Raw genomic sequence first — 13,186 nt, forward strand, 5'->3', positions numbered from 1 at the left:
AAATTTCGGTCAGTCCTCTTCTCTAAAACGAACATATGTGGTGGCTACAATGTGATGTTGTTCACTCGACTGAAACTAGAGAGACTTCTCTTCTATGAGAAGTATTGCGAAACGGTAAATGACGAACGTTACTTGAGTCAACTTGTCGTACTAACTGAAGAAGTCGGGCAGAAAAACCTCTGGACAGACCAGGGATGAAGCATAGTCGTCTTGTTTCATGGCAACGTCAGGCCCAATGTCACACTGCTGGTCCTTGAAACTCTAATGGGCCTTAGATGGGAAATTCTTCCGCATTCGGCTCGCAGCCCAGATTCTATTTTCTTGGAAACAAAATTTGCTTCCTTTGTTTACCACCAGGTCAGAACCATACAGGACAGTTCAGAAGTGGCGCCATTTAAAACAGAGGTAAGACTCCAGAAATAAGTGTCTACCATGAATGATCTCTTTTTATTCTTATGAATTCTCCTTTTTCCTGCTGTCTGGACGACAGAGCTAAGCTACGGAATGCTAGCGATGATGATGCCATTTTGTGTATTTAAACAACGTCTACCATAAACACTAATTTTCCAAATGATTAATGGAAGTGCTGCTGTTCTTCAAGCCATCATTGATCATCGACGCATTTGGGTTATGCTTTAGAATCACTGGCATTTTAACTCGATAGAAGGACTTGAGCAATGCCGACCCATTCATAATGACTTTGACGGAAGACAACTTTCGAAAACATACCCCCCCCCCCCCCACGTAAGTTTGTGAAAAGGTGATGGTTCGGGAGAATTGCTCGCGTTGAAACTTTAGTGGGTCTGTTACTGCGATCGGACGAATCTAAATAGATAGAACCCACTCGTTAAAAAGAAATCTATAATAACAATCGTATCTTCGATGTCAAGTAGCTGTAGACTCGCAAATGTTAGTCCAGCGGCTACTATTTATTTTGCACATTTCTTCTTAGGCTCGTCGTAGACACCCTTTTGGCCTTCTATACACTTCTTTTAAAAAATATTTTAAAAAATTTTTAATAATTTCACTCGTCAATGGTACGGTATTAAACAAGGCAACAGAGATTAACGGTGACGTAAGGAACGTAGTTGTCGTATTGAACAAATCTAAGACAAGGATTCTACATCAACTTGCCCCCTCCCCCACAAAGTAACGATTTACCATTCAAACTTGTTACCCAATTGCCATTGCGTTGTGACATGGCACGTATTACGACATGTTTTTGAAATATAGATCATGTTATGAAAAGTAGTTTATTTACGTATGATATGTTACGAACGTCGATAGTTGTAGCACAATTATGAGACCATCTACTTTCATTATGACTTTATCGGATACAGTAATTTACTTCGTAGCTCTCAAAGACTTTTCGAATATCTTCCCCATCATCTTCCAAAAACACACTTTGCATTTGACTGCTCGTAACATGACGCAGTTTTGAAGGGTTGTGCCGGTTTTCCTTGCGGGGTCCTTCGTAGTAGAAATAGTACCGGCAGTCACTTTGCTTGCATCCATACCCTTTCCTCCACTTTGGGCATCTGCCCTTTCCTGCTGCCCTTTCTACCACCTATCCGAAGTCGCAGACTGCGTGGCTGTGTTCGAGGAGCTTACCACGAGCACACGAGGCCCGCATTAATACTGGGACGGGACCACTTGCCGATCCGGTAGACCTCCATTAGCGATGTGGGCATCCTGATGAGTCTCAACTATATGATGAACTAAATGACGAAGCCTGCAACATGCTGCACTCGGTAACCTGCCAGTTGATAAAACGTATTGCGGCAGATAATCCTATTTAGTGATAAGCAGCTACTGCACGTAAAATTCTTCTGTTCGATATATGTTTTTCGATTAAAGTAGTTGAGTTAGATTCGTGTGCGGGTGTATGCTTTCACATTGTAGAAGTCAATCAAAAAGCCAGGCAACATCTCAACCGATCGATGTTACCGTGCTGGTAAGCATTATAGATGGGGAGACGGGACGGCCGATAAACATCGCGCTGCTTCCTTATTAACTGACCAAGTCTGGTCTGGCAAAGGCCTCGGATCAATTACTACAAATCGGAGGACCCTGACCCGTACGTTTTCGCCCGCTCTTCCCTTCTAGACAAACCAGCTGAAGTGGTAAAACGTGGCCGCCTAGTAAACAGCTTGCGCCTTTACAACACGATAACATCTACGCGATACCCACACAGCTGTTACACTCTGCGAATTAGCTGTTGACGTCTGGACGTTCGGTCATCTTGCCTCCGCGTTGAAACGAGTTTTCTATTACTGGCTGGGGTACTAGCGAGAGCAGATTACGCATACAAGCTTGGAAGACAACAAGTTCCCCCGATGTTATAAGATCATCGGTTTCGGCAGTCTGAAGCTTCAGTCGTTTGCTATTCGCGGCAGCGGATTAATCGGAACTAATAATTCTGTGTCTAGCGGAAGTTGATTACTGAAGTGTGCGTTTTTATAGAAGACATAGTGCAAGATATGTGAAGTACGGACCCATAATTTCGGGGACTATCCTATGGTGATAAACTGCCGTGTGCAAGGAGTTAGGCAGTAGCCATATGTGGGCATGCGTCAGTACGTACAAATACGACAGTAACTATCATTGGTTTTACTTATAGCTACGAGGTAAAATTTCAAGTGTAGACGTCAGAAAGGAAGGAATTCGATAGTAAGTGGGAAATCAGAGAATGGCTATGGTATAGCTATTTGTGGTCGTGCTTAGATTCTCCATGTGGTTGAATGGAATTAATAGCCTACATACGACAGGCTCGTTGGTGTTGACACTTTTGCATGTGGACTATGGTGTTTAATTAAATGAGCAGACGTTTTGGTTTCTGTGTACGTAAATAGGAGGAACACTGCTATCGATGTAAACGTGGTTCCTCTACCTGAAACGGTGTTCGATCGACTCAATGCGCCTGTGACGCGTAGTCAGTACTGCATGCTGTAAAGGACATAGACTCATGTACGATTTGCATACTTCCATTCTGAGCAGCTGTCGGAAACGGCTAAACAAGCAGCGACAACCTGGTTAACCAATGTACGTAAAAACTAGTCGTCTTTCCATGATTGAAGTTAGCCTGATTTTATCTATATATCTATATAAGTGTAAGTAGAATATCGTGCGATTTATGAACAGCCGCCATACTACAGTGTTATTTGTTTATGTTAGACTGTGTTTATGATACATCGACACGGAACGACGGAACATCCCTTGAGCAGTCGAAAAGCCTTAATGCATTTCAACTAAATTACTCCAGCAAATTCAGCGAATTTGTACCGTTACCGATTATCTGAACGCGTCTAACTAATCGGACGCACGCAAAATATAGGTTATAACATGCATGAGTAACTTTTTTTTTTGAAACTTTTGTCCCTAGCGCTTTGTAGCTACCTAGTTTCATTTCTAAGGACGAGAGCGCTCCGTACCTACATCATACCCAGGGCGTTCCTTCGCCCCTATGCCTAGCTAGGGACCATCACACAATCCTGACATCACATTAAAATCACTTGTGGCAATAATGATTATCTGGTCTGAACGAATTTCGAAATACGCCTCATCAAAGATGCGGGCTATTCCATCCTAGTTGTATTGGGATACTGACAAACGCGTCAATTTGTTTGATATTTACGAATAATATTAACTGTTTTATTGTGAATAAAAAATTAATGATACCTTATCAAGTTATTATTACTATAAGGCATATGCTTGTTTTTAGTTTTGTTTCCATATAGTTCTGGAAGTAAGGTCGGTGTCCGCACGTCGCGTACCTGCCGGAGGAATGGATGCCCTGAGTCGCAAGTGGGCCAGCTGTGTGGGGTTAATTGCTTACTTAAGGTCTGCTGGATACGCGGTCTATAGCATGTGGGAAAAGCTATCGACGCTTGTTCTATATCAAAATTTAAATAAAACTAGAGAGCCACTATATTTTCGAATTTACTCATCGATACTCGTAACCTACTCGAGTGATTCTCTAATTTCACATCCGAATTATTTACTCTTCTTGTATAGTGTTATTAATCCAACCAACTAAAACTCATTTACTTAATCGTTCTTTCGTATACATCCAGGACATGCACCAAGATTAAATAACGATAGCAGACCGAAAACAGGCCTAAGCCTAAAATTTGCTAGATTATCTTCTAATTTCTTACTTCTGTTTATTTTATGTTACTCTAAATCAGCTCATTTAGCAACGTCCCATCCCTGAAATGACCGAAAACTATCAGTTGTAAGCCAAAGCCATAAAAAATACTACAGGCACTTAAGCCTGTAAGAGCGCGTGTTGTTCCATGTATGCGTCGATGCGCCGGAAAACCGACGTACAAATCGCGGCACCGGCCGCAAAAATCTGCTTTGAACATCACCGTCTCGATGATTACTATACAAAGGTTTAAGACGATCCCCGGAGCGGTCTCTACTTTTATAGGAGATCATCCACAGCAGTCGCTGTTGCTGCTTTCTTTTGTTCTCAATTACTGAAGCCTCATTCTTCCATTAATTTAAAGCAGCGTTCCTAACACGGTTTTATGTGCACGGACTATTACGTGGATACACAGTAACCTGAGATGGCTATGCTGAATAGTGCATTGCCCATGAACCAGTTATTGCATTTGTTCACTCCGAACTTCCAACCTTCCCCGTATATCTCTTCCTCGTTTGACCAGGATCATGTCGTGTCTGCTCTGCTCCAGTCATCAGCTGCACCAAGGGGTTCTGAGGACGGTTCAGACCAGCGAATGTTTATCTGGAATACCCCGATGCAGGGAAGACACACTGGTGACGAATACGGGGCGTCCGCGGGGGGCGTATGGCCAGTCGGGGAAATGGCATGGGGCAGAAATCACTAGAATATATGTCGCTGTATAGCCGCCTACTGGAGAGTGGTATTACACGTGCATTGGTGCACGACTCTAACCATCAGCTAACAGGCCGCCAAGCACGGTCGTCGTGCAGTTAAACGTAAAAACATGCACATTGTAGGGATTCTACCGGCAGGACCACAATAACCGCTATTGCTGGGATGACTTGCCGTTCTCAAGGCGCGCGAAAGACGCCCAGAGGTGTGTGGGATGCTGCAGCTATGAGGCATTGCGATATCGCGAACAGAGGCAACATGGACGTTGTCTACGCGATTTAGTACGTGGGAGGAAGATTGAGGAAAGACCGGTTTGTTGCCGCGTCCAAAGCCTTAGGGACCCCATACACCAGAAAGGCAGAAGCAAAAGCCTGCTTTTCTCGTCAAAGACTATCAGCGGTGGCGTTATTAAAACCTAAAAGTACTCTAGTGGTCTTGTTGGATAAGTACGCTAGGTGGCGTACTTTCTTTCTGTTTAATCTAGGAGGATAGTTTAGTGCATTAGATTTATCGGGGCAGATGAATCCTGCCAGACAAGGCAGTGTATCTCGAACTTAAGTGGGCAAGGATGAAACTGTAGAACCCGGACTAGGCCAATGTTGTTTTTACAACTCTTTACCTGATAAAAAAGAACTTAAGCCGTGGCGAACAGTTTGGCTTGCTTTTACTTGAAAATCGCCCGGTGAGAATTCGTTACAAGTACACGTAAGTATTGGTAAATGTTTTCCTGCTTTAATAAACCTGCAGTAACTATGAGTTGAAAAAGACTTCATTACACGTTTCGACAAACCTGTAACTCTGAATTTCAACGTTTGCTGAACGACCAGTATGCGACAGGCTCTTTGAACATCAGCCTTCACACACCACTGCACAAAACTGATCCGGCATTGCCAACGTAAACATCACTTCAAGCGCATCGTGCCCTTACTTGCCCACAGAACGTAGGAAATCGACTTGATGTTCTATAGCGGATTGGCACACGTGAACACGCATCGGTTAGTATTAAACAGATTGGACCTGCATGGTCAGCAAAGTGGCAATTTAGATGGCCATTTTATTGAGTTCAAAACAGTCCAATGCAAGACACATAGCCTAGGACTGACTAAAACCAAGTAGAAAACTGTCAAGTTAAAGAAACAAACCACTAGTTACCTTGCGATGCGCAACGAAGCGTCAGTAGTGGTGAAAAGTGGCCAGGGAACGACGTGAATAGTCAGCAAAACTCAAAATTCTTACGTTAAGAGCGAAACAATGTATTTTCTCATAAATTCTATACGAAGCAAGGTCACAGGCATCAAGCTCTGTGGCGATACGCACTTTTTTCAGATGAATTAGGAAAATTTGAAAGTCACGATGTTATTTTGGCCGGTATTATGTCTTAGGAGCACGGAACATAATTTAGACGAAGCGCCTTATTGACCTATTGAACCTAAACTGTCTCCTTAATTATTGATATGCAATTTATATAGGTTATACTCTTTAAATACCCTAAACTGGTTTTATCATTGGGTGGAACGTTCAGTCATTCTGTTTTTCATTTTAGAAGCTTGACTCACCTATGTTAGTTATAGTGTGCGATTTCTAACTAAAAATCAGTCATCGCTAACCAATACCTATACTAGCTTGAGTTCATGGCACACTTATAAAAAGCTGATGGTCTGTTTGTAACGATCAAATACACTGTGCAGGATGCACCATCTGCATATATTATTATTTATTTAGTTCGATATCTTTCGTCTTCCATATAATAAATTAACTGGTTATTTTGATGCGGTTTTTACAAGGTCTTGACTGCATAGTGTCGCTGTACCTGCACACCCGTATCACTTAGCATAATCAAAATTTCCAGCGTTTTGTACGGCCGCTATGGTGACCAATCACTATACGCCCAATACTACGCTAAATACGCCCACTGAAACATGAGTGTACATGATGGTCCTTCTTGTACACGTGCCTATACACACAGTTTTAAGTTGTATAATATAACAACAATATAAATAGAACATACACGTATTTTTGCGCGCGGCAGCACGGTTAACATTAGGACGCCATACGCGGACCTTGTCTCCCTTTTTATAAAGGTTATATTGTTTTGCACAGTTTTGTCAGTCGGGTTACGCGAACACCCACTTTCTCTATCTCTCCATATATATATCCTTCATGATGGGTTGCACCAGCCAATATTTGTTTCACGAAATCTCTCGATTAGTTAAGTTCGTTGGCACACATTAGCTATGGCCCTAGCCAGGGAGCAAAGTCGGTACCCGCTTTCGTGTTACTTTGTAATCGTGGTGCACCTTGTACTCCTGATTACCCACGACGATGACTTTGACGACAACGGTAACCGTCTACGTACATCCGCTTACATTGTACTTATCTCGCTCTTACGTCTAATTGTGGTGGTGTCTCTGCTGTTGTTGCTACCAAGGCGTGTCGTCATCGCTCATAGGGAATCGCTGCGCAATGAGGCTGACGCCCAGGGGCAAACTACGAGAGGGGCTATCAGCGAGAGAGCGAAGTGATGAGTAAGCAACTAACTGCCGTGACGTCTCATGACATGAAATGGCGTTGGTCTCTGGCCGAGCATGTCCCAGTTTTTCTTATGGCAAGTATGTCAACTACATAGTAAACGGATGCAGTATACTTTGGTAATTAGTTTCATGGCACCAGTGTCCCTACAATGGCAGAAAAGGGTATGTTATCGTGCATTCTTTGTAACATGTCTTACCACAGTCGCGCACAGTAAAGCGTACAACAGTGTTCGTGTAAATTAATTAATAACGGATAACCTTCAGCAGCAAGCAAGGGACATGATCTGTGCGAGCGCCTATGGATGGGTTTTCCGGCCGCCTGTATTTTGCATAGAGGCTGGAAAGGGACAGGGGGGGGGGGGGAGAGGGAGCGTGAAGTAGGGTTCACTAGGCTGCGATGCGTGCTAGGTTGGGCAGGTTGGGAATACTGACGAGGAGAATTCGAAGCACTACGGTCACTATTGGACATAGGTAGTGAGTGGACGGAACAGCACTTGCTTCTAACCGTTAATATTGTCCAGCCGTTAAGGGTTATCCAGTAAGGGAGACAATGACACAAGATGGACTTCCTTCGTGTACGCTACATAACATCAGTAACGATCTGTGGGCGGTGCGTTTTCTACTCAGAAAGTATTTGTGGAGAAGCAAAAAAACTCTTTGAAAAGAACCTCCAAAGAGTAGCGAGCTAAAGAATCAGCTTAATTTACCTCTATTATTGCTCGTCTTTTTTGTGGCCTTTCCTTCCGCTATCGTTAACATTCCACGTAGAAATACCCGTATCGCTAGTATGGCTAATAGAAGTACCCCCGCATCAGTACTACCTGCTGATACTCACATTGGGTCGCTAATGAATCGCATACAGTTGTACATTGTGTCGTTCAAGACCCGCTTAGCGTCCGGAGACCGTGCCGTAAGCCTATGTGTAACCGGTTGGTTATCTACTGTGGGAATCTGCTACCTCGGCTTCGCTTATTGGCCTCATATTATGCTCGTTACTTGTATTTACAATTTGAGGAGGGGGGGGGGTACTCGCTTGGACATTGTATGCCGTCAAACGAGATATCATTCAGCCGTTTATACTCGAGTGATGAAATATAGAAACACATTTTTTTTTGGTAAAACGTTCATGCAAAAAAAATTATATATATATATATATATACTTCTATTACACTTCTGATTGAAATACGGCAATATGACGGCATAAATTAAGCGTAAGAATATGCATGTTTCATTGTTAAACTGATAATTTTTGGGACCTGCGAGTGAAAGAAAGGGCCAGGCGTATATGCGTGCGTATATATATATATATATATATATAGCACCATATCGAGTTGTCCATATTTGCTGAGCTAATGCGGCAACGTAGATATATATAAAGTATTATTAGATTATCTATGTTATAAAAAAGTATTCTAATGTTATTTCTTCAATCGAAGTTCTTTTATAATTGAGGTTCCAATCGCCAGCCCAAAAACTGACGACCAAAATGCGTTAAACAGCGACTATGTATTTGACGATCTTAGGTCTCGTGCTTTCGCCTATGAACCACGATATTATATGATACACGATATGAACACGGCCTAACTCGCGGTAGGTTTTGCCGGCTGGTTATCCTTAAGGAAAAGTCAATGGAGTCACAAAAGGACGCCAAGTTCTCCATCATATGAAAATTTAATTACAGTGACAAGTGAACTTAATAATTGTTAGTGACGGAACACAGCGACCATTACAGAGACTGTAACTACAGCCATAGTCGTTAGCCTTCTCATCTATTCTATTACATATAAAACTATATTGTATCTTGATGCGCCTTAACCGCATACATATACACGTATATACATGGCATGCACAGCACGTTTCCGTGCAACTATTCTCGTGCTTATCGCAATTAACTGATACAATTATCGTCATACTTCAAAATTTCCCTTTAATTGTATTGATCTGAAAATAGTTCGTTCCTCTAAGCTCTGACTGGATATACACCGATGAATTTTGTGTCTTTCTTAGTATTCTTTGCTATCGGTCGAGCTCCTCTTAAAAAAAAAATTTTACTTATACGGGCTTAAGCAAACTACCTTCTGATTTTCTGTTTTTACGCCCCCCGTAGTAGAAAAGGTGAACGCCCCATTGGGCGTTCACCTTTTCTACTACGTCACTGCTTCCAGTTTTCAAGATAGTTTTTATGATATTTTCGCACTTTCGTTTTGCACGCACCCCGGACCCTTTGGGTATTTTGGATAGTTTCAAATTCGCTTGGCAGAAGCGGACTCACAGTGCCAACTTATCAATAAATGATCAACTATATTTTATCATTAAACTAAGCCATACCACCATATTGTGTGCTTTAAAGCTGGCGTCCATTAGACAGAAAATACGTCCGTATGCAATAAAGCGGCCTGGCAAGGATAACTAGCCGTTACAAATTAACATCGATCATTTTTGCTCACAACCTCAAACAACAGTTCCTCCCTAACCGTTCATCAACGACAGTATCAGCTCCTACCTTTATTTTTATCGCGTCGATTCAGTAGCGACTACTTTACTTCGTGTACTCATATTGATGAAGGTCCGCGCCGATTACGTCTATCGGCGTAAGTTCCCGTTGCAGCGTTTGGGATTTTTGGCCTTCTGTAATTGATAATGATAGTTCGAGCAGATCTTGATATAGTAGCCTTTGCTATTCCGTTGCCCAATTACGAGGCCCAACTACGAGAATTTTAACCAGCTGTTCTATTCAAGTTATGGCTTGTACGCAATAATAACATTTTAATCTGATTTGAGTGGACGATTTTTTTTTTAGTGATATATGATTGCGGTTATCACCAAATGGCGTTCTCTTGTATCTAATCTATAAAATACAGATTATAGTCAAGCTTAAAATGCAATAATTCAGAAATTACCGGGTAACTTCGACCAGGCGATCAAAGCCTATTTGTGTTAAAATGTTCACGCCGGCTTTCGTGTCCCATTTTGTTTCTCGGTTTGCCTCTTCACGCGTTAGAAGTAAGGCGGACACATGTGTGCTTTATGCCCGTTTATAGCAAAGCATTACATTACAAATGGACACGATGAGATCTCTCGTCCCATAGGCAGAGCGCCTAAATCCAATATGCCCACGACGTACATCCTCACCAAGATTCACACTTGAAAAGAACTTTACAATAGCATCAGTCGTGACTTATATACGGGAAAAGGGAAGGGATAATCATGGACGTCGGACAAATGCAAGCTAGTTAAAGCTTAGGGTTTAGCGTTAAATCAATTTGTCTAGGCTTACCGGCCAATCGGTAAGAAATAATCCATGACTTCGTATCCAGTACGTAAGACATGTTCAACTTATTCCAGCAAACGAGCAAACAATATTTCATTAATGCGCTCTTTTTATGTCGCTTAGATTGGCCTAATCCATTTGTGTGCCACACAGCGTCAATATATTATATCCTACATTCGTTGTTAGCTTTTTCTGTCGAACGAAGACACAATTACGAATCGATAGTAAGTGTATTTTCTTGTTTACAACTTGGGATGCTTGGTCAAAAAAGTTGGCGCGTGACAACGTAGCACTCGAAACCGCCTCATCTAGAAGTCGGTAGACTTCGGAAAACAGATACTCTAATATGGACGCCGCCTGAGCTGCAGTCCAGTGTCAGAGCTCTCGGGCTGGCGCTGTCGCTGTCAACCCCATCATTACGTGGTCTCTGTAAGAACTGTCATTTATATTCCATGCTACGGACGCCCCTTCATTTGGTCGAGACCTTCTCTTTGAAAGCGAATGGGGGAAGTAGGTCGATTTGCCGAACGATTACTTCAGAGTAGCCAAAAGGACTCATCAAATTCACAGCTACTTTGCGATATGTCTGTTGTGTAGATCAGTCCATACTGGTCAGTTAACAAGCTGCTCTGTTGTAGTATTGCTAATGTTTTGCTCAGTCTTTTAGGTCTCAATGAATTGTTTGCTTAAGACGATGCAACCACGGCGGTCGCTGTGTACGTTCTGACCTAATCCCAGACATTACATTGACTTTTAGCTACTGACTGTTTATACGAAATAGACAAAAAGTTCAATAATAACGTAACAACAGCTTTCTAATACAACTTTATGTCGAATCAATTAAACTTAGCTCGCATTAGAAGTGAACGATTGTTAAGGGAATATTGATCTGTGGTTCAGAGCCACATGACGCAGTCCATCTTCATTTGGCCAACGCCTGGGACTCGGTCATCAAATGAAAAAAAAAACAAAATGAAAGCCACGTGGACAGACTTTGATAAAATCTGTTGTGGGAAGTTGATCTTGCCAGACAAGTGGAATTGCCAAAAACTTTGGACTTGAATGATTTCCACCCGTCTTCTCTTTGAGCGTGTTTCGAGTGCAGGAAACTTCATGCATATAGATAAACATAACGTTGGAAGTACACAATCCCACAGCCGATGGTAGACAAACAAATTCAAGCTTTTCTTAAAACCAGCCAAGAGTTTAAGTAAACAGTTGCATTTGTAACTTGTGTTGCGCACAATACAAACTTACTGTAGACTAGATTTCCGTTAGTAGTTTGTTTTAGAAAAACTACTACTAGTAAGTTACATGCGGTTCCAGCATGTCCAGCTTCGTTTCGATTTCGAAGCAGTTGTCTCACAAGTTCGAAGTTATGCGTTCTGCGATGTGGCCAGTGACAACCGGAAGCCGAATTAACTAAGCTTCACTCCATTATCTAACACACGCGTCCCCACCAGCTTGAATATCCATGCCATCTAATACTACGATAAACAGTGGAGACCTCAGTATTGTATAATCGTATAGTATGTGCGGCTGCAAAGAGAATAGGCGTCAACATAGTTCAAGGCATTAGCGTTCATGAGGTCCGCATGGTATAATAGTAGTACCTGCTCCTTGCGCCCAGTGATGTCAGACCAATATTGGCGAGGCGCAGGAATAGCGTGACTGGATAAAATCTATCAGCCAATCCAAAAAGAATCTCAACAAATCTTCTCTTTTTTGTGTCTCGATGCGTACATTACTGGTGAACGACGGGTCTGGGTCATCTTTAAAACGACAGTCGTAGCTCTGTCCACGGAAGCTCCCGGGCCTAACGATAGTGATTCGTAGAACTCTGTACCTGTTTGCTGCTAATGCTACTTTCGTGTTTTTTTTTTAAAATACAACAAATAGGGCTGGATTTAATGCGGACCAAAATGCAGAGGCAGATGGGGATAAAAGGAGAAGATTACTTAATTCGTTTGTTTGTTCGAACTAAACGGTGGTCGGTTTCCCCACTGCTTGATTCGCAATGGCAGTAGGAACATTCCTTGATGTACACATAAATTAGAATGTAATTTATATTTACGTATTTTTTACGTTATATATATATATATACTTTTTTTTTTCTGTAACGTAAGGAACATTAGTTAGTTCGCAGCTGAGGAATGCTTGTATCTTCCAGCTACTCTAATAGTATCGTGTCTATTTTTCACACTATCAATATAGGTAATATAGAATTTCTGAAATTTTGATAGTTATACGTATCAGTCGGAAATGGGTCTGAGTATTAATTTGTCCATGTCCCTGATAATTAAGTCCATTTCAGGACCTACGCATTTAGCCTTCATGTACTCTTTGTAGCGCGTGAATGTAAAAAAATGGGGGGATCTTGGCAGAATATTTTAATATAAATATATTCACATATGTACTCTTCAGTAAGAATGCGAATGGAAAATATGCGATGTTAGATAGGGAATTTTCCCAGAAAACCATTGCTCGTAGATATTTCAATTCAATTAAACTTAATTAATTTCA

At 41.8% G+C, this 13,186-nt stretch overlaps 1 protein-coding gene and 1 long non-coding RNA gene across 4 annotated transcripts in view; one reads left to right on the top strand and one right to left on the bottom strand.

Moving 5' to 3' along the window:
* The first annotated feature begins 1,620 nt into the window (after positions 1 to 1,620).
* LOC111265266 (uncharacterized) overlaps positions 1,621 to 13,186 on the top strand; it is a 281,436-nt gene continuing 269,870 nt past the window's right edge. For all 3 annotated transcript variants that reach the window (XM_086970425.1, XM_022841793.2, XM_086970428.1), the window contains exon 1: positions 1,621 to 3,042. The gene's annotated coding sequence lies outside the window, so the exon portion shown is untranslated. The remainder of the gene's footprint in view (positions 3,043 to 13,186) is intronic.
* Positions 6,875 to 13,186, bottom strand: part of LOC147753924 (uncharacterized) — an 8,671-nt gene continuing 2,359 nt past the window's right edge. Inside the window, exons 2-4 of the long non-coding RNA XR_015312991.1 lie at positions 10,293 to 10,546; positions 9,896 to 10,020; positions 6,875 to 7,536 (exon numbers count right to left, since the gene is read on the bottom strand). This is a non-coding gene — a long non-coding RNA (uncharacterized LOC147753924). The remainder of the gene's footprint in view (positions 7,537 to 9,895; positions 10,021 to 10,292; positions 10,547 to 13,186) is intronic.

The sequence above is a fragment of the Varroa jacobsoni genome, unplaced genomic scaffold, assembly GCF_002532875.2.
Source record: "Varroa jacobsoni isolate VJ856 unplaced genomic scaffold, vjacob_1.0 scaffold_102, whole genome shotgun sequence".
NCBI lineage: Eukaryota > Metazoa > Arthropoda > Arachnida > Mesostigmata > Varroidae > Varroa > Varroa jacobsoni.